Below are 23,386 nucleotides of genomic sequence, written 5' to 3' on the forward strand. Positions count from 1 at the left end.
AGATATCTCCAAGATAACGATGTCCAAAGGGGTGCAATCGTGAAGGACATAAACTCTAGAAGATGTGAGGAGTCTACACGCGAAAGATGCGACCGAGGCGGGCCCAAAATAGGGTAGGCTGGCCGGCCTAGCCCGTTTCCGTGGTGGTTCGGCCTCCCCTTCGACCGGTGGCTTCCTCGGCTTATAAATAGCTCGCACCATATTCAACTCGGGGAATCAATCCACCCAGAACTCGACGAAAACCTAGGGCCAAGGCCGGAGGGAGACGACGGCCGCCGCAAGTCTTCGAAGGTACCTAGGAGATGACTTAGGCCACCCCTAGCCGCCATGGCCTCCCTGCGAGGTTGTGCCATGGTGGAGTTCGGGAGTCATCCCCAACATTCGTCGGGGTATGTACACACACGATGGTGATATCAATCTACTCTTTATTCTATTTGTCTCGGCTTTGCTCTACTTCAATGCATGCTTTCTTTCTCATATGTGATGCATCCATATGTTCATAGTAAGATTAGATCTATTCGTGGTGATTAGTCTATATCTTGCGGATACGTTGAGGTAGCGTGTTTTAGCTAGTTGGTTGATTACCCTGGTGTGGTGACAGCATGGCGGAGGGAAAAGCCCTAGCGACGACATGTTGTGGAATAGAATCGATGGCGAGTATCATGGGAGTCATGGCGCGGCCACCAAGAGGAGGACCTTCGAGTAAGAGCACTTGGTGGGCGTTTGGGGTAAAGCTTTGGGAAACCTTAGGCGTCGATACGCACCTCGCACCGGCGACCTTGGGAAAGTAGGCTGCTTGCGAGCCGCCTTTCTGAGAGATGATTTCGTGTACCTTTAGTTGAGATGCAATCTATGTTTTGCTTTTTGACTAGAACTGTACCTAGAGACGATAGGCCCTAGCTCCTTGGTTGAGTTATCTCATCTACGGTTGTGGGTGTGATGAACACTTATGCTTCATTCATATCTATCAAGTGTTCAGTTTATATGCAATCTTTGCTTCATGTTTAGGATAGGTTCGATAGATTAGATGGTAAACTCTAGTCGGTTCGCTTCCGATCCATGGATTGATAAACCTTGGGGGAGTGCTCTAAGGGAAAAGCTACCACGATCCATGCACTTGCGGTATGTAAATTGGGGCTCTAAGGAGTGTCAACACTCATCCTGGAGAATTGGATGAAGACGAACTTGCAACCTTACGCCACACCTTCTTGGCACGTCTTTTCTTGGATCGGGTGGTCGTAGGTCTTGGTGGTGGGGATTCTGGTGCATCCCAAAGTGCCTGCCCTTCGTCACCCTGCTGATTCAGGATGCGCTGCTCTTCCCTTTGTTTGAATCTAAAGAACACATTTTCCTTTCCAACACAGAAGCGTATTTCTCCTCTTCCTACGTCGATCCTTGCTCTGGCGGCCCTCAAGAATGGTCGCCCAAGAATGAGCTCGATTCCGAGGTCACCTTCTATGTCCATCACTACAAAGTCTGCAAGGACGAAGGAGTCTCGCACGTGGACCAAGACGTTCTTGGCTATCCCTTCGGGATACCGGATTGTAGAGTCTGCGAGCTGCACACACATATATATTGGGGATAGAGCAGGGTATACGAGTTTCTCGTATATTACCATGGGCATAATGTTGACACTAGCCCCCAGGTCATAGGGTGCATGCTCATAGTATTGATTGAAGATTGAGCAGCTGATCATGGGGACCCCTAGATCTTCATGTAGTTTCGCAGTCAGCCCACACCACGCATTCATCCTTTGGTGCGTGGTTCTTCCTGCATGGTTAGTGCAAGAACTCTGTCGCGGGAAGGTTGCCCCACCCGGTAGACACCATATTTGCAGTCTCAAAGGGAGATTCGGGTTGCCCTAGAATCTTCCCAAACTCAGAAACAGGAACAACAGCAGCTATTTGAGCCAGTTGTGTTTCTATCATTTTGTTGAAACTTATTTGGTTTTTAAGTGTAGAAAAAGACTTTCAACTTTTGCATTTATACTTTCCAAAATTTTATCATTGGCAGCAAGCTTTTTGTTTAAAGATTCATTTATTTTAGCTTTGCCAAAAACAAGGTCTCTTAAGAAGGGTTGGTTCGAATTGAAATTTTAGTTGAAATTATTACCACCTCCTTGGAATGGTGGGCGTGCTTGACCCCACCCCTGGCTCCTTGTGGACGGAACCCGGTGTTGTTGTTGTTGATGTAGGCTGCGTCTTCTCGGGTCTCAGGGCAGTCATTCCCTGAGTGTCCACCGTCACCACAAATCTCACATGTTAAGTACGAACTCATGGCATGGACGGGAACAGGCACTTCCTGCCTGTTCCCTTCATCGAGTTTCTTCAGTAGGAGGTCCAGCTTGGCAGCGAGCATGTCCGTCTCCTTGACGGTATGCATTCCGCCCTTGGTTCTGGGCTGGGAACGCTCCTCGTTCCAGCCCTGGTTGGAGACCATCTTTTCTATTAAGGCCGTAGCCTTGGCAATTGTCAGGTCCAGATAGGCTCCTCCAGCAGCAGCATCGAGATGGGCTCTGGATGTAGTCGTTAGCCCATTGTAGAAACTTTGGAGCACGAGCCACTCGTCCATCCCATGATGAGGACCGGCGAGTATGTATTGTTGGACTCTCTCCCAAGCTTCTGGGATGGATTCCATCCCCGTCTGCTGGAAACTTGAAATTCTTCCACGTAGGGCATTTGTTTTGCCCAACAGAAAGAATTTGGCGAGGAACACCGTGGAACACTTGTCCCATGTGCTGACGGCTTCCTTGTTCTGATAAAACCACTAGTTCGCCTTCCGCAGGAGGGAGAAGGGAAACAGGCAGAGTCTGATGGCGTCAGCTGTAACGCCTATGGTTATGGTCTTGCAAAACTCCAGGAAGTTCTGGAGATGGGCGTTGGCGTCCTCATTCGGCTTGCCACAGAATGGGCTAGCCAGCACCATGTTTATGAGGCTGGACTTCAGCTCAAAGTTCACATCCCCAACATCAACGTTGGGTCCAGTTGCCACATTGGCAGCTGAGGGGATGGAGAAGTCACAGAGAGTCTTCTCAGCCATGGGTTCGGTGATTGTTGATGGTGCTTGGGAAGCTGGCTCGCTTGTCGAGTGCGAGAGCGGAGGAGGGACGATGCGAGGTCGGACCCTTCTCACGAGCTTCTCGGGATTTTCAACGAAGTTTGTCAGCAAGGAGAAACCAGACATACACTACCCTGTTTTCATCCAATCAGGAGAAAACAAAAAGATAAACACACTAGCCTATATAAGCAGTACCTACCTCTTACTCATATTGCCATGTTTATGTGCTTAGTAAAATCTTTACATCTAGTGCCATCCCCGGCAACGGCGCCAAAAATGCTTATTGACATTTCTTAGAGCAATCACTAGGAACGGGGGTGTCCCTAGCAACGGCGCCAGAAATGCCGTGTTGGTATGTCTTAATGTTTACAGAAAGATCCGCAAGCACACGGATATACCGTTGTAGCATTTCACCTGGAAGTATTCAGGGTATCGTTATTTATATTTTCCCAAGAGATGGCCAGGTTGTGTAAAGATATTTACTAGTCCCAAGAGAGCAAGCAAACTCTCGACACAAAGATTTATCCTGTGGTATCGGTAGGCACTAAGCCACCCCTAGTCCACGTTGTTGAAGCACTCTATCGAGATTATTGCTTCTCGGCCACCAAGTCTTTTCTAGGACTCTTCTTGACTCTCTACCAAGGCTTGTCAAGTCACCACGGTCACCTTGGCCCCAGGTTCCACTAAGGAGCTTCTCCATGAATGATGGGGTCTCCACATCCCTCGCACAAAGTTGTCGACACCGCTCCACACCAAGTCGGAGGGGCGAAGACGTTGCCGGCGATCCACCAAGACTCCAAGGGGCCGGCACACCGAATAAAAGTGTTGGTTCACTCTAGAACCACGTCTCTCACTTAAGAGCTAACCTAGCACTGACACTCTCAAAGGTGTGCTAAGAACTAATGATTTGATCACTAAGCACTTGGGTTGGCTTGGAGGTATTCTTCAATGTGTATGGAGTCTCCCTGAACTCCAGCATCTTGAAAATGACTGGGGTGAGGCACTTATATAGGCCACAAATTCGAAGTAGCCATTTGTGACCGTTATGCACTTTTTCTGCGTAGGGCATCGGAACTTCCGATGGGAGGGCGTCGGAACTTTTGGTTATACTGTGCCTTGATGTAGCCGTTGAGCCTTCTAACAGCTGATGTGGCCACCGTTGGTTGAACCGATGCATTGCACTGATGGCCTTCGGATCAACCGGTGTTGAATACTTTGCTTCTGCGCACTTGACACGCTCTCCGAGTGATGCTCCGGTGCATAGTCCGATGGCCATCGGAACTTCCAATGGTGAGGTGTCGGAACTTCCGATGGTACTTGATTTTCTTCGCTAGACTTAGTAACGCACATACAATTGCCCCAGTACTAGTGTGTTGGAACTTCCGATGATGGGTCGTCGGAACTTCTGACGGCCATCGGATATTACGGTGCTACTGAATTTTTTCTGTTTCTTCCTTGCACTTGTCCAACTTGTTGCGGCAGTCATTTGGACATCTCGACAGCGAATTGGACAGCAGATTTAAATGCTTTTTCACTGTGACTTGAGTGTCTGGACAGTGAATTGGACATCTCGATGGTGAATTGGCCGTCTCGGATATGGTTTGGACTTCATCCAAGGGACCTAAAAAATCCTACAAATATGATCTTGCAAACTTGTTAGTCCCACCAAAATCACTCGAAATGGCCTAAATGGGGTCATATTCGTTACAGTATGTATTTATTTATTTATTTGTCTTATTTGTGTGATTCTTGAGCAGCAAATTTAATTTAAGCTATGTAACTACCTCCAAAAAATATTTTTTTTAAATACAAGGCATAAAAATGCATATAGAATGGACGGCATTATCTCACCACCAGTCGTGCACATGGAAGTGCACATGGAAGTGCACGACCCCTTGTGTGCCACTAGTATAGCATGCCTGTAGGATTTTTAGCATGTAGATTGTTTATAAAAAAAATATTTGATCTCCTTCAAATGGTATCTGTTTTGTATAATGATTTTATCATTGTGTTCTATGTGATGAGACAAACAAAATTAGATCTCAGTTACATATACTCTGAAGATGTTTTGTACTACTATCAACTTCTACGTAAATTTGTGTTTGATATTATTGAACGATTTGCTAATATATACATATACAAGGTGCCACACATATAAGCTTAAGGATGCCACGAAAATATTTATAAGTTGTCATACAAATAAAGTTGCCACAAAAGCATAATTTGTTATAAGCATAGGTTGTCGCAAAAATAGAATCTAAGTTATCATAAACACAATATGTCACACTACTAAAAAAAATTTGCAAGACAGGCGAAACAGATTTTTGGAGGCGGGCAATCCAACCGCCTCCAAGTAAAAGTCATTGTTAATGAGAGAACTACAGCAGCAGTTGTTTTGCCCGCCTCCGTAAATCAAATAGGAAAAATAAAAAAACCACGGACAAGCCCGCCGAGCCCATCCAAGTACTGCCACCACCACGTCTGCTCACGAGCGCCGGATCCGGCCTCCCCAGCCGCGAGAAGGTGGGAGCCCGCGGCAGTGGTGGAGAAGAGAAGGAGCGTTCGCTGGATCCGGCCTCCACAGCCGCGAGAAGGTGGGAGCCCGCCGCCATGGTCGAGAAGACAAGGAGCACTCGCCGGATCCGGCCTCCCCGGCCATGCCGCCGCCGGACCTGGGCTCCATGCCGGAGGAGTAGACAAGGAGCGCCGAACCACATCGCGGGAGGGAGCGTGCCACCACGCATGATCGTGGAGGATGGAGCCCGCCGCTGCGCGCGATCGTGGAGGCGGGAGCCTGCTGCCGTGCGCGATCGTGGAGGCGGGAGCCTGCTGCCGTGCGCGATCATGGTGGATGGAGCCCGCCGCCGCACGCTGCACGTGGAGGAGGGAGCCCACCGCCGTGTGCCGTCGTGGAGGAGGGAGCCCGCCGTCGTGCGCTCTCGTGGTGGACGAAGCCTGCCGTTGTGCGCTCATGGAGGAGGGAGCCAACCACCGCACGCAGTGGGGGAGAAGCCGCGCGCCTCGCATGGAGAAAGATTGAGGTGGGAGAGGTAGGTCTTACGAGGGACGACAGAGAGAGAGGAAGGAGGGGCGGCGCTGACGGGCTGAGGAAGAGGTAGGACAACAATGAGTGTGAAACCCTAAAGTCTGGTATTTATATGTGTGCTTGCAACTGATTTACCGAGGCGATTGAGTTACAACGCCCACCTTGGTTAATATATTTTCAAGGCGGTTGTCGTAACCGTTTCGGTTAATAAAACATGACCGTCTTGGTTAGTGCCAGGCATTAACTGAGGCGGTTGGAATTCCTGCCCGCCTCCGAGGGGTTTTTGAAAGGTCGCGGTTAATCAATTTTGTAGTAGTGTTTTATATTCTTAAGTAGCAAAAAAAAGAGTAACTTTATACATAAATTGCCAAAAAAATAAAAGTTATCACGCATTTAAACAAAACTTACCAAAAATTAAAATCTATTATACACATGAGTTGCCACACATATAAGTTATAAGCTACTTCAAATAAAATCCATGATGCGCTCATACATATAGTTGACAAAAATAGAGTTAATATTCACATAAGTTGTTACTACAGTAAGCCGATATACACATAGTTGCTAAAAAAGAAAGTAAATTGTCATATAAATTATTACCAGTTCACAAACATCGTTGGAACATATGCAAGTGGGGTCTAGTATTGTTTATCTCGTCAGAACACAATAGTATGATCGGTTCTTAAAATGGAGATCATATGAAGATAAATATTTTTACCAACAAGCATCATTTAATAAGAAAGCATGCAAGAGAATGAAGGGAGGTGTGGTGGATGTGAGGGAGGTGGAGTATTGTAGGCATGGGTCACGTGCACAGCAGACGGCATGCGTAGGGGAAAAAGGCCGGCGGCTTGGTGGCCTGCTAGGTTGAACCGTCGTGTGTTTCCTCTTTAGCGCAACGGACCGTCCGATAGATCTTTCTTTTACATAAACAGTCTAATTACAGATCTAAACCTACTCGGACTACATAGGCTAGATCGGTCTTAGCCGATTTTAGCTGTTAACAACGACATAGGGGGTGGGCATCGCTAGATAAAGGTTCTCAATAAGACAGCCGCTGGCAGAATGAGCAGTGTGGCAATGGCGGTTGGGCTGCTGCGGCATTCGGTTGCCCTAGAGCATTAAAGAATTAGCAGCATCAACAAGTAGAGTTCCACCTCAGCTGAAAGATTATTGACATCAGCCACGCGCATGCATGCGTCTGGCCATTCAATGGCATGCATGTTTATCTATTTGGCTGCCTGGAATTGGTTACCTGATTCGTGGCATGCGCATGCGCATTGAATGTTATCAGGCCATATCTGTTTGTCAAAGCAACTCAATTAATAATGAGGGATACCGGTGCCATTTCTTCTGACACTAATATTTTTTATTACGCTAGGATTATAACCTTTGGAGGATCAATATATAGGGCCAGAGCACGGCAAACCCATATGAGATACGGAGGAGTAGGCTATCCTTTTTTTGAAATTTCGTTGACCAAGAGAAGTTGAAGCTGCATACATATACATAACTTTAAAAGGAAGGGAAAGCAAGTCCAATTCCGAAAACGGGAAAGCTCCCAAAGTCGCTTATAGACTGAATTCACATGAACCTTTGCTGAAATTTTACTGCTGAGTGATTCTTGGCTGATTTTGCGAATGGTTCTCTAAAATGAACTAATTACTTGGGAACTAAAAAAATAAAATATTTTTCTGATTCAATTCTTAACATTATTAAAGTCCACTTTACTCCCTCACCAATCCACTTTATCTGCTTAACCCTCTGAATAAAATTTAGGCTCAATTGACATTCCTGAATTATTTCAATTGGTCCAATCTACCTGCTAATGATATTTCTCTTTTTTATTTCTCCACATAGAAGTGGAATTTTAACTTCAAATTTTGCACCGTGACTTATAATATGATGCCCCCATGCTAGAAAAAATGCATTATGAATTTCTTATGAATAATTTTCATGTAGAATTGCAATTTTATATTAAATTTTCCTAACCTATGAAAAAAATCATGAAAAATTTGTAATGTATTTTTTAACATAAGGCATCATGTTCTCGATACATTCACAAAATTGAACTTAAAATTCAATTTGTACACGAAGAAACAACAAAGAGAAATATCTATAGGGGTAGATTGGACCAATTGAAATTTTACTCGGATTATATCGAGCCTAAATATTTTCTCAGGAGGTTAAGTGGACAATGTGGATTGGTGAGATGAGTAAAATGGACTTTTCCCTTTTAGAAAAATAAACTAGACAATTATATTGAATCACTTTCCACACAGAACTAGAAACATAGTTACTGAACAGGCGCTAGGAATATGCCAATTTTATTGTGTCCAAATTGTGATCGTTATCGCAGACTTATGAGGTGGGAGGACAGGAAATTTGGCATGTCCCACATATCGTGTCCATGTTAAAGGACATGGGATTTCCCACGAATAATTAACGGTATTGTAATGCCCCTTGGCCGTAGGCGATCACCGGCAACATGACATCAAGCACAACAGCACGAATTCAGCACGGGGAGGGCGACGACCCTGACCCCCAGTCTCAATTCAGAGTTCAATTTGAAAAGCTAGCTCTCTTTACACGTTTCTCCTGGCTCAGCTTATAGTGCTGGCCTGACGGATACGCAGGTCCCCTCTCACGCTACACACGTGTTCAAGTACATTACATGATAATGAAAAACGGAATACGCCTTTACGCCATCATCCTGACATTTGCCCCCACCGGAACACTTGCTTGTCCCTAAGCAAGAGCTTCAGGAAACCTTGTCTTGACCACGTACTAGTCCTCCCAGGTAGCATAGGAAGCAGGCACCTGGGTCCATTTGATCAACACTTGTGTACTGCACGATTACCCTTCTTGACGAGACATCGATCCAAGATGGCCTCTAGCGGAACCGCGTCTGCGTCCAACTGAATTCGATGGGGAAGCGCCAAGAAAACTGGAGTATGATCTGAGACAAAAGTCTTCAACTGCGAAACATGAAAAGTTTGGTGAAGTAAAGAAGATGGTAAATCTAGTTTGTAAGATGTGGAACCAATACGTTCCAGCACTGTGTATGGGCCAAAGTATTTCGTAGCCAACTTGGGATATGGGCGATTGACCAGGGACGACTGAGAATATGGTTGTAGCTTCAGAAGAACCTTATCCCCCACTGGAAAAACCACTTCAGATCTGTGGCGATCAGCAGCCAATTTCATACGGTTTTGAGCGTGTCAGAGATGCTCTTTCAGAATGCCCAGATGAGTAGCTCTGTCTTGAATAAATTCAGACAGATTGCTGAGTGGAAGGTGGCATGGAAGGAGACACTCCCAAGTCAGGATCATATCCATACATTGAATGGTGAACAACCAATAGCAGTGTGAAAATTGGTATTGTACCAAAACTCAGCTTGGGCAAGCCAGGCATGCCATTTCTTGGGAGCATCACTAACTGCACATCTCAAATACATTTCAAAGCACTGATTGACCCGCTCAGTTTGGCCGTCAGTCTGTGGGTGATAGGCAGTGCTAAAAAGTAATTGAACCCCCACCAATTTGAACAGCTTAGTCCAAACAATACTTGTGAAAATCTTATCCCTATCTGAAACCATTGTTTTTGGCAGACCATGCAGTTTGACCACCCCATCATAAATCACTTGAGCCACTGAGAGAGCAGAAAAAGGATGTTTCAGAGGGAAGAAGTGAGCATACTTGGTTAAGCAATCGACAACCACTAAAATAACAGAAAAGCCATCAGACTTGGGCAAGCCTTCCACATAGTCCAGGAAAACGTCCTGCGACACTCCATTTGGAATAGGTAGAGGCTGAAGAAGACCTGCTAGTTTTGTGTTCAGATGCTTAGCTTGTTGACAGACTGAACATTGTTGTATAAAGTTTCCACATGCTATTTGAGCCCCTTCCAATAGAACATTCTTTTCACCCTCTGATATGTAGCACGCTGCCCAGAATGGCCACCACTAGCACTGGAGTGGAGAGCAGTAATGATCTTGGTCTGTAAGCCTGAATTATTGCTGACCCATATCCTGTCATTGAAGCGGATTATACCCTGCTGCAATGAGTAGTCGTGTTCATCAGGACTATGGACTGTCAGCCGTGGCAACAATTCTTGTGCTTGACTGTCAGTGGCATATGAACTAGCCACTTCTTGTGCCCAAACCGGTTGAGCAACAGACACTGCTTGAATAGCTACTAGATGGCCCACTGTGGAAAGAGCATCAACAGCTACATTGTCTTTGCCCTTTTTCTAGACCACTTTAAATTGTAAACCCATCTATCTAGTCATGGCCTTCCTCTGGAGCTCTAAATGTAAGTTTTGTTCTACCAAAAAGGACAAGCTCTTATGATCCGTCTTGATGACAAATTCATTCCTTTGCTGATATGGCCTCCACTTCTCCACTGCCATAATGAGGGCTAAAAATTCCTTCTCATAAAAATAAAGATGTTTGTGAGTTTCTCCAAGAGCCTTGCTCAAAAAGACTATAGGTTGGCCTTTTTGCCTGAGGACAGCGCCAATCCCCACATCAGAAGTATCAGTTTCAACTTCAAATGCTTCTTGGAAATTAGGGAGAGTCAAAAATGGTGTGGAAGACATGGCATGCTTGAGTTGATCAAAAGCTTGTTAAGCAGCTGAGGTCTAGACAAACTTGGTCAACGGTTTGGCAATTAACCCATAGTTCATCACAAATCTCCTGTAATAACTAGTGAACCCCAGAAAACCTCTAAGTTCAGTGACAGAAGTAGGGGAAGGCCACTGGATCATTGCCACAGTTTTACTAGGATTAGTAGCAACTCCCTCTTGGGAAATAATATGACCCAAGTACTCAATCTGATGTTGAGCAAAAGAGCATTTACTCATTTTCATATATAGCCAATGCTCTCTCAATTTATCCAGGACTTGCTGTAAATGGCTGACATGAGCCTCAAAGGAAGGGCTGTAAATCAAGATGTCATCCCGAAAAACCATCACAAATTTTCTCAGAAATGGGGATAGGACATCATTCACGATGCACTAAAACGTGGCAGGAGCATTGGTCAGCCCAAATGGCATGACCTTGAAATGATACAACCCTTGATGTGTCTTGAAAGCAGTTTTGTGTTCATCTTCAGGTTTCATTCTCACTTGATGGTAGCAAGACTTCATATCCAACTTGGTAAAATACTTACTCCCAGCCAATTCTTCCAAGATCTCCTCAATAATAGGCATAGGAAACCTATTTTTGATGGTTAAATCATTCAGCCTCCTGAAATCGACACAAAATTTCCAGCTGCCATCTTTTTTCTGAATCAACAAAACAGGAGAAGCAAATGGACTAGTGTTGGGGACAATCAGGCCACTAGCCCACATTTCTTGTACTTGTCTTTCAGTTTCATCTTTATGCTGTGGTGAATACTTGTAAGGCTTGGACTTTACTGGCACAGCCCCTGGAATTAGAGGGATAGTGTGATCATAAGCCCTGGGAGGTGGAAGAGTTTTGGGGTCTGAAAAGACATCCTTGTAGTTGTCCAATAAAGTCTGAATTTCAGGTTGTGGTGGGGAAGACTGCTCCTCTTTGTCCTTGGATACCAGAACAAAAGCCCAAATGTCGTTCCCTTTATACAGCTTGAGCAACTGCTGGGCAGACCATGACTGAACACTATGGTTGGAGGATACTATCCCTTGAAGTGATACCAACTGCCCATTATGCAAGAATTCAAGAGTCTTATTGTACCAGTAGCAAGTCATGGGACTGTGTAGTGCTAGCCAATCATAGCCAAGTATAGAATCAAAGGCTCTCAAATTTAACACTCTCATATCAGTCTCGATAGTGTACCCAGCACACCACCAAGATAACTAGGGAACATAAGAATCAGAGATCATGATTTCTCCATTGGCCACTCTGACTTGTTTGGGCACTGTGGGGACAGGTGTGATGCCAACTCTGTCCAAAGGCTCGGCACTCACAAAATTGTGACTACTGCCTCTGTACACTAAGGTTAACATCACCTGATTCTTAACCAATACTCTTACTTTCAAAGCCTCACCAGCATCAGTTCCTGAAATTGCTTTGAGAGATAACTGACCAAAATCAGTAGAGATAGAGTCTTCCATGGCCAGCTGTGTAAGAATTTCCACTGACAAGGGCATGTCCAAATCATTCACCATCAAAGCATTAGCCTGGGCCTTTGTCTTTTTAGTATAGACTACAGCATGAGCTGGGCTGCAAGGTTCTCCACACTGAAAGAATAAGTTGTTGGCCTTTCTATAATTCATCACTTGCCTCACTTTCCACAAAGAAGAGCCTGAAACAGAAGATTTAGTATCCCCCTTTTGTTGAAAACCAGTACCCTTGCCAAAACTTTGAGGTTCGTTGGATATCAATTTACTCTTGTCTATAATCTGCTCATGAATCCTTGCCAACATAATAGCTCACTGCATGTTGTCAGGAACCTAAGATAGCACTGCTGCACTAATTTCAGGCAATAACCCCCTTAATGAACTGGGTAACAATGAACATTTCGCCAAGGTGACTATTGTGCATGGTCAACTGATACTATAAATCCTCAAAAGCATAGATATACTCCTCGACAGTAGTAGTTTGTTGCAAGTCAAACATGCCACTCAAAGCATCCCGATAATCAGCAGCCCCAAATTTCTTTTCTACAGCCTCAATAAAAGCATTCCAAGAACCCAATCCATGCTCAAGTTTGTACACTTGCAACAATTTAGCAGCATTATCATCCATATGAAAAGCAGCAGCAGTAGCCCAAAAAGCTTCAGGAATGTTAGGCAAAGTAAAGTAGTCCACACATTTATCCTTCCAAATCGTAGGATCCGAGCCATCAAAATGTGGAAAAGACAACTTCGGCAAGACAGCTCTAATTGGTCCCTCCCCCTCATGAGAATGCATTGACACCCTAGCAGAAGGATGGTGTGGTGTGGAACGAGAAGTACCTGCCGCGAAGCACCGACGGTGAGGAGAAGAAGGTTCAGAAGCGGGACTAGATGGCCGCGTACGATTCAGAGTCAAGTTGGCCGCTGCTTGCCCAGTTGCTTCAATCTGCTGACTCAGAGTTTGCTGATCCAACAATAACTGCTCCACGATCTTGGTTGTGATATCAAATTGAGCTGCCATCTTCTGCTGATGGGAAGAGAGATTTCCGACTTGAGCAAACAAGAGATCCAGATTTTCCATCAAATTCTCAAAGCACTCATCCTCTTTCACCACGTGCTCATCCATCTTAGAGAGCACGAACTGAGAGGGCTTAGGGGCCGCCGTGGTGACCACACCAGAAGCAAAGTGAACACAACTCGACTTGCGGTTACCTCGAAAGGCATGAGATGCATCACCAACCTGATGGAATTCAGTGGTCACTCGCCGAAACCCACGAACAACGACGAATTGCTCGCCTTCGCACCCGTAGTCGAGACTCAGAATGGAGAATTCCACAGCGAGAACGCCCGATCCCCACACTTGAACATAAGTGGCGTGACGGAAATTTGTGGGTGATGGCGCCGGGTGGCTAACCGTCGGTTGGCGGTGGTCGCCGCCATCTGGGAGTCGGTGGGCGGGGGTGGGATGCCGAGATCGGAAGGATGATCGGTGGAGCAAGTCGAGCTCGCTGAGGAAGCAGATCTGACCGGGGGCGGGGATGGTTAAAGCGAAACGAACAGCGGCGCGCCGAGGATAACTGAATCTGATACCACTTGTGATGCCCCTTGGCCGTCGGCGATCACTGGTGACGTGAGATCAAGCACAACGTCACAAATTCGGCACGTGGAGGGAAACGACCCTGATCACCTGTCTCAATTCAAAGTTTAATTTGAAAAGCTAGCTGTCTTTACACGGTTCTCCCGGTTCAGCTTTTAGCGCTGGCCTGACGGACACGCAGGTCCCCTCTCACGCTACACATGTGTTCAAGTACATTTCATGATAATCTTTAAAGAGGAAAGCACGTTCATCCTTGGGCAATTCTCTGGCCCTTCATCGCGCCACGTCTCCCGAAAAATATGAACTATCGAATCGGGGGATCGAACGGTCAATCGGAACCGGCAACCTCCCGAGTGTTGCGCCACCCCACTGCTCAGGCCTACGGAAGTTCGGCTAGCCGCGCTGTCCCGCGTTGTGAGTCTGTGATTGCGCCCTCCACATGCCACTCGACCTACCACCTCGACGAGCCTTGAGGCTTGCATCTTCACTCGCTGGCCACCGCTCTCGGTCTCCCTCAATTTCTCCTCCTGCTCCTCTACACAAAAATAGGCTGCCCTCGTTGATCTCCGAAGTCCGGCCACCATAGTCTGATTAATTCGACAATTTGCACCACCACACCATCCTCTAACTCTACGAAGTCACGCCCCTCTCTATCCTCACATATGGCAAGCTCCCCACGAGCTCCAAGACCCGCAAAAATGGTCGTCCATGGTTCTCTCCCTTCCATGCCTCAACCCCCAACGAGAACCACCAAAATGAAAACCCCAAATCATCCCCTCCCTCTCATGCCCTCTATTGACGCCTTTTCTGGTCAACACACGAACGCGCTAGATCGCGCGGTGCGAGGAGGGGCTCCTTGCAGCGCCTCCTGCGTGGAGCGGTCGGACCGGTCAGAGGACCGGTCAGACCGTTCACCGTGTAGAACGACGACTATCCGACAAACGCTCACCCGGGAGGGACCCTGTCAGGGCAAGCACGCATAGGGTTACCCTAGGCTCGGCAGGCCAGCTAGGGCATCCTAAAACGCCATGGAGATGAGAGAAGAACAGCATGTCGAGGTTGGAAAAGCTAGGGTAAAGGGAAAAGGTAAAGATAATGAAAGATAAATGTATTTGATTGGTTTGATTGGGTTGTCTCTCAATGGGCCATGACCCTTTATACTTATAGGGTGGAGAGGACTTACCCCGCAAAAAATCTTGTTTGCAGATCTAAATCTATAAGATTCCCTAATTGTATTCGGACTCCACATGGACCGGTCAGACCGATCGGACCCACCGGCCAGACCGGTCATCCTCTGCCAGACTGGCTACAGAGAGCAGACCAGTCAGACCGCTTGGGCACACCGGTCAGACCGGTCGGTGCCAATTTTGGCTGTCAACATATGCCCCCATGTTTTTTGGTAAAGCTTGCTTGCCAAAAAACATTCTTCTGAACCAAAATTATCTAAGGGCGATGATTAATAACACATCGGCCATTATTTGTGCTAAGGGAGATAAACAACTATCGGCCATAACTTGCTCTATTCAAGTTGATGTTGAAACAACTTGTTTCGGCCGCCACACCTTCTTCATGGTTGCTGACGTCTTTGGCACGGCTTTCACTTGTTGCTCCATTGCCTCCTTCTTGTGCATACGTTGCAGTCTTCACTTCTGAGTATGAGACAAGTCTAAGGAAAACCACCTCGGCTGTAAATACTTTGAGTCTTGCTTCTTGCTCTTCTCATTCTCTTTGCTGCAATCAACATCTTGCTTGACCAGATTATTGGTAGCAACAATCGGTCTTTGTAGTAATGCATGATTTGGATACATAGGAGGATATTGAATATAATATGATTGCATATGCATCCTACTATAATCCATAGGTTCCTTCAAAAAAACTATAATCCATATGTGGCAGAACCATTCTGAATTACACCAAATCAAGTGCACTAAATATCTAAGCGCACCTTAATCAGTATATGTAACACCCGGTTTACAAAAGGACATAAACCGAGCAATCATATACGTGCCAAGATCAAGTCACACATATATATAACAGAATGAACAGTATATCACAGCACATATCACGTAAAAGATATAATAAAGTGAGTACGAATGTTATTTATTACATTAATGACAAAATGTCTGATATAAATATGCGGAAGCGTAGAACAAGCACGAAACTCTCTCTGAAGCTGGGCGCCACAGGGTCGTCGACTGGGAGACGAACGCCTAGAAATCCTCGTACTCCTGGTAGCTCCGGGTGAACTCCTCCGCGTCGCCGGGAACTGAGCAGCAGTAGGGTGTCCCCAAAGAGAACAAGAGGAAAAGAGTAGAGTAGGCAAGAGTGGGTACACAACTTGTACTCAATAATTATAACACAAACTATGAGGCTCTAAGGTTGGCTGACTCAACTGCATTAGTTTTTAATCTTGGCAAAATTTATTAAAGCTAATTACTACAAGTTGATGAAATTACCATAACCCAGTTGCATAGAAATTAATCAAATTAATTAAGAACTTCTGAGATCCACACCGAAACCAACAAGGTAACCCCACTAATCAAAAGGAGGATCCGGGCTGCTCATGACCGTGAGCACGGCTAGTATACTAGTTTTACACTCTGCAGAGGTTGCACATCTTTACCCACAAGTCGTGAGCTACGCTAGTTGTTCATCACACTTCCTTAGGTGAGATGGCTAGCAAGCACACTACGAGGCCGTTACAAAGAATCTTGTTGGTAAGGCGTAACCGCGAAGAGTTGGATCAGCGACGATGGGGCCCACCTCACGGGGGTACAAGACACGTAGCACAAACCAAGCCGGAGGAGCAGGGACCATTGAAGCTTACCACCCTTGCCCCGCAGGTAAGTTACTCCAAACCAAAAAGACCTAATTAGTAAGCCAAGACCGTCCCATTCCAGTCTTGCGGTAGCACTGTTGTCCCAGGTTGTCGCTTTATGAACTGGTCCTTAAGGAGAGTGGCTAACCAAGCACTAAGCACCGTGCTGGCCCCCTAAACCATGTTTCTAGAAAAACCATTTTTTAACGAGACGTGAGCCACTGAAGCACAGATCACAGAGGGCCACTCCCAGAATTAAGTTGCATATACCATTAATCAAATTAATTAAAAAGGATCAAGTGTGTTATAGTGCAGCACCTAGCACAACTAACCAAAATGCAACCCAAGGGATATATAAAGGATACAAAGTGGCTAGGAAAATCTTTATGGGTATACAGTATTAAAATGCAGTATGAAAATGTATTTAAAAGTGATAGGTGGTGTTCATGTTATACTTGCCTTCCTCAAAGTTCTCCTACTGCTCAAACTGCTGTGAAGACGGTGGCTGCTCCGGGTACTGGTACTCCTCTGAAGGATCAACGTCTACTCACGATCGTAACGCCAAAACAAGTCCAGCACATACACATACATGCAAACAAAGGCAAACACTAAGAAACAGTACAACAATACATAAAAACAGCAAACAAAACTAAGCTAGAACTGTTCTACACGTTACAACAATCGTATGGACATAAAGAACACCTAAAACGGAGCTAGAACGCGAAAACTAGGCTTAAAACAAGATCTAGGGACTAAATTGTAAGAAAAACTGAGTTTCCAGGGGTTTTCTGCAAAAACCAGGGACCTATACATAATTAAACTATAGATCTGGGTCTGACATGCAAAACCAGCGGGTCTTGACTGCGGGTTCTAATTCTAAAAAGCTCAGGGTTCAAAACGTAAAAACCAGGGCTGATTCGCAATTACTTTTGAACTAAGTGGACGGCGGGTTGATTACTGGAAACTGCAGGGGTTCTTTTGCAAAGGGGGCTGGCGCTGACCATTATCTGCCTGAGTTGACTTGGGCTGGATCTGTTTTTGGCCGTTCGATCTGGATCGCGCGGAGAGGAAAGGTTGGGCGTGTAGGGTCGGCGGCGCTCAACGCCGGCGACGGCTTTCCGCGGCGGTGCACGCTCGGGCTCGCCGGAGTCGAGCAATCTCGGCCCTCCGGGGGTCAAAACGGTCGGCGCTTGGGTCAGGAAGGAACTACGTGGCATGCGTGATTCACCTAGACCAAAAGCTGGGCACGAGCGGGTCTGTGGCGGCGCGAGCAGTGACGGCGGTGGCTCTGTGCGGCGAGGCTCGCCAGCGCAGGCTGTTCGGGGGTCTCCAGTGTTCAGAAAGGGGCGCAAAAGGCCCGTGGAGCGTCCGCAGTGCATGGGCAACACAAAAGGGGGCTCGTGCAGGGCTGTGTGTCACTGCAGCGTGCTCGCTACGGCAAGGCTGCGGTGTGAGCGGTAGCGGAGCGACGGCGAGTGCCGTTCCGGCCTCGGAAAGGGCCTACAGGCCACTACAACTAGCGCAAAAGGTAGGGAGGGTCGGGCTGGTGCTCACCTAGGCTCGAACTCGAGCGGTGTCGGTGTGCAGAGACGTCAGCATCGCAGTCCGGCGGCTGTGCACGGGCGGTGCTTGGGGAGGAGGTCGTTGCAGAGCTCCTCCAGGCTTCTGGGTCCCACGAGCGGGTGCGGGGATGCGCTGCGAAGGTGCACGGAGGGTCAGCACGGCCGGAGGAACGCCGGCGGCGACGAAATTCCCGAATCCGGTCTCACCTGTGGCAGCTCGGGCTGGTTGTGGTGTGGCGGAGCGGCGAGTCCACGGCGGAGCAGAGTGCTCTACACGGTGGAGCAAGGCGAGGCGGGCGGAGCTAGGGTTTGTGGCGGCTGCGGCTGCGGGGTGGCGAGGTAGGGTTTGGAGGAGGCCGGGGATCCTACTTATAGGGCGACGGCGTGGCCTGGGCGTGCGTGCCCGGTATGGAAAGTGCGGCGAAATCCTCGGCGAGGATCGGGTGCGGCCGTTGTGCGACGCGGGGAAGGAGGAACTGACGAGTGGGCCCGGCTTGGCAGCGACTCAGGGTGAGCCACGGCGAGCGTGAGCGCGAGGATGCGGCACCGGCTTACAGGTGGGCCTGACTTGGTGGGGAAAGGGGAGAGAGGGTGATGCGGCTGGGCCGCTGGCTCCTGGTGTGGGCCGTGGAGAGGGGAAGGACGCGGGCTGGGTTGGGTTCTGGTGGGCTGCCGGGTGGGTTTCTTTTCCTTTTCCTTCTCCTTTTCTAACTCAACTCAAACTAACTCAAATCTAATTGAATTCAAATTCAAATTTGAATTCAAAACTCCAATGCATTCAAACAAAATAAAACCATGCACCAGCATGAATGCAACAACAAGTTTAAACCTATAAAAATTTAATTACTTGTGAAAGAAAATTAATTTAAATGCAAGTCTAAGCATATTAGAGTGTTATTATTAAATAAAGCCAATTAAATTTATTATTAAATTAGAGTGTTACAGTATAATCATTGGTATGTCGGGTAACATCCCTATAAAACCACTGAATATCCGATCCTAACACAAGTATATGTCCCGCACGAAGGCGAGTTGGAGATACAACATTTCACAATATTTTACATCACATAGATAAGAGGTGGGATTTACATCAGAGTTTTGAAGCTAGTACATTAAAGTTCTAGCTTTTACAACTTATTCAAAAGAAAAGAGATAATAGTAAGCTATGCTAACTTTAGAAGTTCTACAGGGGAAAACACAACTATATATAAACGTCGTAGGGTAGATGCCATGATAAGCCCGAGCATGACATTATTCCTCCGGATCATTGCTGGTCGAAGTGGTCTCCCATTCCATAGACCAGCCAGAAGGTATAACACTAGGCCAAGTCAGACCAGTGTTTGGGTCTTCCAAAGTCATTCCTGAAAACATAGTCACCAACAAGACTGAGTATACTAATACTCAGCAAGACTGATCCGATTAAGGCTGTAAAATAACCCTTTATCTAGACAGACCAGGCTTTGAAAAGGCTCTGGGTTTTCTTTTGCTGAAAAGCCACAAAGAGTATGTCCTTAATTCAATTTTTAGCTTTCAAATTCTAGTTGTATTAACCATTCTAGGTTTGCACCTATCTAAACAAACATGGTAGAAAATTATTTCCATCCAACCATATTTGATATCTTCAATGTTCAACTTCTTAATCTATGTAGCAAAGGGATCAAGCAGTCTCAATCCAACCTTGCAAGGATAAACCTAGCACACACGCTTGGAGTACTGTCGAGTCACTCCCAAGCAAACTTTTGCTTGTCATTCCGGATCATGGATCAGGGCCACTCTCCCCGACTACAGAGAACCACCACATCTTTGTAGTCGCGGTGTTGCAACATAAAATATATATATACTCCTATCTCTAAGAGAGAGTGGGAGGTATGTCCACTTGCCAGGCCGATCAGTTACTAAGCTTACCATATACCATATTTACGGCATGTGGCTAGTACTTTCAAACGCTTAACCACCACTACTACACATTGCGGTCTTAATCATTTATCAACACAGACGGATTTCAACCATGAAACTTGAAACCAAATCCATCCATGATCCTTATAGTGATTGCAAGAATGTAAATAATCAACTCCTATAAATCTCGCGAGTGACAGGAAATAACTCGACTTTTACCGGTCCTATTAGCATAGCATCTAAACGAATTCAGCTCTAGTGTTCAATCAATAGGTACCTAGAATTATGCATCTAAGTTTTCATTCAACTCCAATAACTTAAATGCACAAGTAAACAATACTGAATTGTATAATTCAGAAATAATAGGATTATGCATCGGGTCTTGCCTGTAGTAGTGTCTATAGAGTCAGTAGACTTTGGTTCTTCCGAATCAGAGTTCGGAGCTTCAGTTAGTTCAACGGCGTTGGCCTGGGCTTCAAAAAAATCCCTGTTTGATTCCTGGAGAAACTCGTACGTTCCGTCTGCTAACGGGGTGATCTCTATATGAAATCCAATTGTTGGAAAAAAATAATAATAAGGTACTATACTTGAGTATAGCTTTCCTTCACTAAATAGTTGTGAATTCACTCAATCAAACAATCAAGATGATCCATGTCAAGTACTTTAACTACTCAGAATAACATGGAGAAAGGTTTTTGAAATAATCTATAGAAAGGATTTATTTAAAGATAAATGACACATTGTTGACGCAAAAATCAACACACTGGAATCCGAGGGCAAGTGTTCGCCGAGTCACGGAAAGTCAACCAAGCGTGCCAGTCAAATTGACCTGAATTGACAAGGGAGAAAACAAAGTCAAATTCGAGAGCATATCGGCTGGGATTCCGAATATCACGGCAAGCTTTGCCGATACTATAGACGACAAAAAGATATTAAATGCAAACGCGTAGTAAACGAGCGTATCGGTAGGATCAGCCGATACACTAAACGACAAAACCGGCTTTGAACAGCCGATCGTGTATGTATGACAAGATCTAAGCTACGAATGTTTAACTCAGATGATGTAAAGCTAAAAACAGATCTAAACCGGCTCTAGAGATAACAAAAGTGTTACTCCAAAACCAAAAGCCGATCTAGTATGTTTTAGATGTGATAATGGCCAAAAAGCATAGGAAAACCTACAAATCTAGCCGATATCGATAATTGGTGAATAAATCTAGATGAGACGACAGCGATGCGCCCGGAAGTCAAAGCCTAGATAAACTCGATAACTTTTGAAAAGATTTGAACGAAGCCACAGCGATGCGCCCGGTAGCTAAAGCTCAAATATACTCGGTAAAACAAAAACTCACCAGCAAATCAAGTCGCTTGAATGTGAGGCGTCCTTGATCAACTTGAAAGAACTCGTCGAAAAAAAGAAGAGAAAAGGCAAAGTCGCCGAAAAAGTGCAAAGGAATTGTAAAGTTTGTTGTATTGGATGTGTATCAAATTTTTTCGGTCCCTTACAACTCATATTTATAGCCTAGCGCTATCAAGTCCTTACCGATTACGGCAAATATTACTTGACCCTAAAGAAAAGACTATCTAAAAGATAAACTACTTAAAATATTGCAACCGAATCATCAAGATTTTCGTAGAGTCCGGATCGTCTTCTCCTTCCTTGACTTCATCGGCAACTCTCCATCAGTCGGATACCAGAACTAGCGGATCAGCATCTTCAAAGCATATTCTTCTGGCCCATCGGACGAACTCCATCAGCCGATTCCAACCCTGTGCATCTTTTGGTTTCTTCCAAATTGGCCACCTTCCCTTCACAAAAATCACCTTCCCTAACACGTGTCAAAAAATAGTGTCAACACACATAAAGAAGGAAACTTTGAAAGTCACAAATTAAAGTCCACTAATGGGTTTAGAAAAATTATATAAAGCTAAATACACTTCATAGAGCACATGCCTCAAAGCTTAAAAGAAGAACAATTTTAGGACTTAGTATAGAATAAAAAGAGCAATAATTTACTCCTATTTTTAATTCTAGCTACACAAGGTTTCAAAATAAACTCATAACATCATCATGTAGAGCTAAACACAAGGAAAATAACAAAATTAGTTCTGCATTTTTCATTTTTCTACAAATTCCTATGAATTTTCAAAGTTCACTAGAAAAAAGATAAAAGGGACTTGTTTCTTTGTAGAAAGGTCCCTGGAAGATTTTAAATCCTTGCAAATAGGCTCTTGGCCGGAGGAAGGAGAGGACAGGGAAGGGGTTGGCCGTGTTCCGGCGAGGAGGGTCGCCGGCGGCGAGGGGTAAGTGGCCAGGGAGCTAGAGGAGCTCGAGGCGCACCTGTTGGTGTGCTTGAAGGGGGCGTGGAGTGGCCGGAAAAGGCTCGTCGGCGACGGCGTAGAGCACGGCGGTGGGGGTGAACGGCGACGGGGGTGCTCCGGCAAAAGATCGACGGCAAGAGGTGGGGGAAAAGCTTCACGGGTTCAAGGTGGAGCTAACTGAGGGGTTGTGGAGGTCGGAGTAGCTTTGTGGTGGTAGGTCGGCAGTGAACTCGGCTCGCCGGAGTTAGGAGAGAGGGCGGCGGTAGAGGGATGCCCTCAATTGAGCTTGGTAGGGCTATTTATAGGCCATGGGTAGGAAGATAAGCAAGACAGGGAGGAGATAAGCTCGCCTGGAGCTTGTGGGCGGGATCCGGCAGTGACATTGGCCTCTCCAGGGTCGGTCGGCGATGTGGCGGGCAGGCAGGCTTGCGGGACGGCGTGGCACGACACATGGAGGGCAGCAAAGGTGGTGTGAAAGGCAGCGGGAGCCCTTGCGCGACGCGTGGAGGCGGTGAGGCGGCTCGGGAGTCCAAATCCGCGGCGGTTGAGCTTGTCGGAGTTCGAAACAGGAGCGGCGGCGGCACTGCGCGTCGTGGAGGAAGGGATATGCGCCAGCAAGGGGAGGAGTGGGTCCAGGAGGGTTCAAGGAGGCTTATCGGCGTGCTAATCGTCGGCGGGAGCGGCGGCGAGGCGGCGCCGCCAGCACTCCGAGAAGGCTGGAAGGAGATGGAGTGGAGGACTGGTTTGGAATTTGCAAAAAGTCTAGGGACTTATCTAAAAACTAAAATTTCCCACTGAATTAGGGCTCAAATGAAAAAGTGCCAAACATTAAAGTTGTTCAACTTTTCAAGATCTATAACTTTCATGTTATGCAAATTTTCACTAGATCAAAGGATTTGAAGATATTTTTAAAATTTCAAAAGAACACTAATCCATTAAGGAAAAATACTTTTAATAACAAAATTATAATATTTTTGGGCTGAATTGCA

The 23,386-nt window shown here is 46.2% G+C and overlaps 1 non-coding gene across 1 annotated transcript; it reads left to right on the forward strand.

The window, feature by feature from the left end:
- Nucleotides 1–2,569: 2,569 nt before the first annotated feature.
- Nucleotides 2,570–2,676, forward strand: LOC120684146. The gene has a single exon (XR_005679127.1). It is a non-coding gene; the product is annotated as a small nucleolar RNA R71 (small nucleolar RNA).
- The last annotated feature ends 20,710 nt before the right edge of the window (nt 2,677–23,386 follow it).

Source organism: Panicum virgatum, chromosome 7N, assembly GCF_016808335.1.
Source record: "Panicum virgatum strain AP13 chromosome 7N, P.virgatum_v5, whole genome shotgun sequence".
NCBI classification, from domain to species: domain Eukaryota; kingdom Viridiplantae; phylum Streptophyta; class Magnoliopsida; order Poales; family Poaceae; genus Panicum; species Panicum virgatum.